The sequence below is a fragment of the Neomonachus schauinslandi genome, chromosome 4, assembly GCF_002201575.2.
Source record: "Neomonachus schauinslandi chromosome 4, ASM220157v2, whole genome shotgun sequence".
Classification (NCBI taxonomy): domain Eukaryota; kingdom Metazoa; phylum Chordata; class Mammalia; order Carnivora; family Phocidae; genus Neomonachus; species Neomonachus schauinslandi.
In genome coordinates, this window is record NC_058406.1 from 37,049,895 (window position 1) to 37,055,021 (window position 5,127).

At 54.0% G+C, this 5,127-nt stretch overlaps 1 pseudogene; it reads left to right on the forward strand.

Moving 5' to 3' along the window:
- Positions 1-784: 784 nt before the first annotated feature.
- Positions 785-1,231, forward strand: LOC110575451 (annotated as a pseudogene).
- Positions 1,232-5,127: the final 3,896 nt, after the last annotated feature.

Sequence of the window (5,127 nt, forward strand, 5' to 3'; positions counted from 1 at the left end):
ATGTCCCTGTCTGTCTCAGTGCCTCAGTTTCCCCACTTGCACAACGGGTGCAGAGCCCAGGACAGGGAGGTCAGAGTGCTCTTTTAGGGTCCTGATTGCTCTGAGCCACTGTGATTTTCTGGTATCTCAAGAGTGGAAGGTGATTTGTTTTTTCTGCAATTGGAACTGAGTGTCAAGTTTGTGGCAAGTTGAGAATGACTGGATCTTCTTATCTCTCTGGCTCCAGGCCCAGTTGGGGCTCCGTCTGGCTGTAGCAGACAAAGAAGGAGCACCCCAGACCCTCCTCTGGCCTGTGGAGAAAGTGGAGCAAGCTCTCAGCATCCTGCTGTTGTGGCCCAGCCAGGCAGGGCCTGGCCTCCCCAGCCTGGGAAGAGCCAGGATGGCAGGGGCATGGGGCCGTGCGGCCTCTGTATAGGGGTGGGGAAGAATGGGGAGGATCTGTCTGCATCTTCGTGCTGCCTGGTGCCAAGCTCTGCTCTGGGGATGGGATTGGGGTTTGAAGCCCACTCCTGTCTGTCTTCTTTTTGCTGGGCAGACTCCATGAGAGGATTTGGGAAAGGATGGCTCTCTCTGACTCTCATTGAGATTGGCCCAAATATTCCAAAAATTTTCCCATCTAAGGTCTCCCAAGATCCCTTTACTTATTAGCAAACATACTGTGAACAACCACCACATGCCAGGCTTTGTGCTGGGCCCCGAGAAGTAGCAGCGAATAAGGAAGAAATAGCCTTTGGCTCTGGCCCAACAGCACACCCATTGCCCACCCCCAGCAGCTTCTAGGGCCATGGCCAACTTCAAACACACGTCCATTGCCAGCACTCTGGAGGGCCTGCAGCGCGGCCTGCTGGGGGAGGTCATCAAGCACTTCGAGCAGAAGGATTCTGCCTTGTGGCCCTGAAGTTCCTTAGGCCTCCGAGGAACACCTGAAGCAGCCCTACACTGACCTGAAGGACCGTCCATTGTGTCTGGGGCTAGAGACATACATGAACACAGGCCGGTTGCGGCCATGGTCTGGGAAGGGCTGCAGGTGCTCAGACAGATGCCCGGGGAGACCAGTCCAGGGGGATGCAATCTGGGCACCATTCACGGGGACTTCTGCACTCGTGTTGGAAGAACATCGTTCTTAGTGGTGATTCAGGAAACAGTGCTGAAAAGAAATCAGCCTACAGCTTATGTCGCCCAAAGAACTGGTGACTCCCAGTCTTGTGCTTTCAACCAGATCTATGAATAATGGGGGGACAAAGCAGCAGTCCCCTCTGCCAGTGCTTGGAGTGTCCCCTAACACAGCTCTTCATTCCACGGACTTGGAAGCTGTAGGATCAACCTTTCTTTTCTACTATCTATTTGCCAATGAAGTCTTTGGAAACTGGGGAAAAGAAAGAAAGGGAATGGGGGGTGGGGGGCAGAGGAAAAAGAGAGGAAGTAAGGGAGGGAGGGTGGGAGAGAGGGAGGGAGAAAAAAAGAGAAAGGATGGAAGAAGAAAAGAGAAAGAAAAAGAGAGAGAGAGAAAGAGAGAAAAAGGAAGAAAGGGGGGTTCTATCTCCTGTCCAAATTCCAGCTAAGTCGCCACTGTCCCAGGAAAGGCTTCCTAGACAGACACGCTGGGTTAGAGCCCTCCCTGTGCTCCCCGCTGTCAGGCATCCCCCTCACACTGAACTCCGAGTACCCCCCACCCCACCCCCTGCAGACTGTAAGCTGTCCGTCTGGGTGGGGACTGGGTAGGGAGAGGGCAGTGAACGTGGGGCAGAGGGACTGAACTCCTGGTAAGTGTCTGAGATCCTTAGCCCTGCATTCCAGGTCTACCACAACTCCCACTCCTCATTTGGGCTCCTCTCTTCCTCTCCCCAAATTCTCCAGCGTTAGCTGGAGGAGCTACACTCCCTCTGGCCTCCAAGCCTTTCCATATGTGGTGCCTTCCACCACGGCTGTCCTCCCCCTTCACGAAGTCCAGATGCCCTTCCAGTCCAGCGGACGGGGCCCGAGGACAGGAACGCTGGGCAGTGAAGGCTCGTTAGGGCTGCAGGGCTGACTGGTTGTTTCCAGGGCTTTCTTTGTCCCAAATGCTCCCTCGGTGACTCAGAGGTTTGCCATGAATAATAAAGGTCACTGGACCAAAGAAAACGAAAGAAGGCTCAGGTCTATAAAGTGGATATTGTTTCTCTGGGTTGTGGGGAACTCCACTCTCTCCACTGTGAACATTCTCCGAGCCCCACCTCTGCTGGTTGTCCTAAAGCCCACCCTTCCTTCTGCCCTCTCAACTCAGTGCCTTTCCCCTGCCACAGGTTCCTGGAGTTAATTTGGGATCCATAGGATCTCTGCCTGAGGTCCAGCGTTCAAGTCCTTACACTTGATTAATTCATTCATACATTATTCCTTTTGGGCTGGTCACTGGGGGTACAAGATTGTCAGTCTCTGGAGAGAGACATGTAGACAGACAATCGCAGGTTCATGTCACAGAGGGGATCACAGGGGGCTGAAGAAGAGGGGACAAGGGGGCTTTTTCAGAGGATGTGCTATCTACACTTACGCCTGTAGGATTATAGGACTTGGCAGGCAAAGGGGCAGGGAGTGTCCTGTGCAAAGGAGCGGGTCTTCAAGAGCAAAGCAGGCCTGGAAGCAAGAGAAGGACCCGCTCCAGGTCCTGGAGCAGCACAGTGTGAACTGAGTGTGAAGCATCTAGAAGTAAGGGTAGAGAGATTGGCTGGGACCACATCACAAAGGACTTAGGGAGTCAGGATAACGAATTTGAACTTTATCCACAAGACAACAGGAGACACTGATAGGTCTTTGTCTATCCAACTGTGAACAAATTAACAACCCGTGCCTTCATTCAGCTGTAAAGAACCATATTCTAATGCCTCCTCCCTTCTCTTGCTGTGTGACCTTGGGCCTGTCCTTCTCCAGCCCACATCCCACCCCTCCCCCCATGACCAGGCCTCTTCATCTAGAACATGAGGCATTGGGACTAGGTGACCTTTAAGTCTCTGCTAGCTCTGAGATCTCCGAATCTAGAATAGTCTATTTGATTAGTTAATGACTCGACTAAACAACATTTACTGAGCACAAATTTTGTGTCAGGCATTTTACAAGAAGATGGGGATCCCCACTGCTGCCCTGCAGGAGCTCACAGTCTGTCCGGGAGGCAGATACACACGACACAAAGCGGAATGAGCTCGGAGCTGTGGGAGCACAGCAGAGCAGTGATTCATCCTCCCTCAGGGATCTGGGGGTGGCTTCAGAGAGGAGGCAGCAGATGATCCGGGCCTCGAAGGATGTGCTGGGAGACAAAGATAGGGCCTGCTTTGTTCAGGAAGAATGAGTCACCTGGGGAAGGCTGGAGGTAGCAAAAGAGGCCTGGAGACAGGTAGCCAGCAGACCCCGGGAGCCCCGAATGCCAGGCTGAGGGTGTGCCCACCCCTGCAGGGCATGGGGAGCGCAGAAGAGTCCCGAGGAGGGGGTGAGCTCATTCTCTCTGTTTTTGGGACACTGGACTGGACTTTGTTTCATTGGCCAAAGTCAAAATCATGTGGTAATACGGGAAAGGAGTGGTTCTAGAGCCCCAGCTATAGGCCAGGCTGTGAGCCAGGTGACCGAAATACATGATCTTTCCTGTTTTAACACTGAATCGAGCCCCCAAGACAGGAATGATAATTCAGCTTTTCACAGGAGGAAACTGGGGCGCATCATGCCTGAGGTCACACAGTCAGAAGGTGGTAGAACCAGGGCCACCCCCCACCCCCAGTGTGCCCGCTCCAGAGCTGTGTCCTTGCTGCCGGCCACTGCCCCGTCCCCAGCCCCGTGCTCAGAGCTGGGGACTTTCCACTAGACCCAGCGTCTCTCTGAGCACTGGCCTCTGGTGTTGGTGGGGTGTAGAGGGCACTGAGTGTTGGAGAAGAGGGAAGGAAGTGCTCCCCATCTGTCCTGTCACTGGACACCCTCCAAGAATGGGCACCAGCCTCCTTGCTGCCCTGGGTGGGAATAAACTCTTGAACTCTCTGCAGAGATAAAAGGTGCTATCTCCTCCCAGCCCTGAGTGTCGGCAGATGGGGCCTCTCGGGCCAACCTCCGGCTGCCTCCACCCACTGTCTGGAGAGGGTGGGAGGGCCGGGTCCTTAGGTCCTGCCCTCCCTGGAGATGCCCCATCCCTTGCTTTCTAAGAGTTCACCTGCACAACCCCTAACCAGTAAAGCCTAGAATATGGGAGACCTGAGACAGGTATGGATTCAGGTCCCAACTCGGCCACTTTCCCAAAATGGGAGGGTGAACAAATCACTTCTCTGAGCCTCAGCTTCTTCATCTGTAGAATGGGAGTGCTAACCTCACCTAGGGGCCAAGGGAAGTTGGCGTCTGGCACACAGCAAGCCCTTCGCCAGTGGACAACCATTTCAAGGTAGTGATGAAACAGAGCCAGGCTGCTCGGGTTCACATGCCCCGCTCCAGCTTCTATGACTTCGGGAAAGTTTACTTCTACTCAGCGTCTTTTCCTCTTTTATAAAATGAGGTTTGTGAGGATGACCCAGGTTAGTTCCAATAAAGCTCCTAAGACAGTGCCTGGCACAGCGGCAGGGGCCCGTTAGTACCAGTTATTGATTTTTTTAAAAGATTTTATTTATTTATTTGAGAGAGAGAGAGAGAACCAGAGAGCACAGGCAGGGGGAGAGGGAGAGGGAGAAGTAAACTCCCTGCTGAGCAGGGAGCCCGATGTGGGGCTGGATCCCAAGATCCTGGGATCATGACCTGAGCGCAAGGCAGACGCCTAACTGACTGAGCCACCCAGGCGCCCCCCCCCCCAGTTATTGATTTGTAGCATTACTCTCGAATTCCCCCTCTGATGGCTGATTGGGGTGTCCCAGCCTCCCCCTCCTAGACCCTCCCTGCTCTGGGAAGCTCCAGTGTCTCTTGCTCTCTTGCTCTTCCTGGGCAAAGCTGGCGCCCACCCACATTCCTGCTCCCGTCTCGGGAGAGGGTGCTCAGTGGATCCCTTCCCAGCGTGTGTGGAGGGATTTAAGGCTGCCAGACACACAGCCTTTCTGGCCTAGCTCAGAGCCAGTAGGTAATGCCACTCTGTCCCCCACCCACCTGCCCAGACCGTCCTTTTCTTCATCCTACAGACAAAATGCCCCTTGG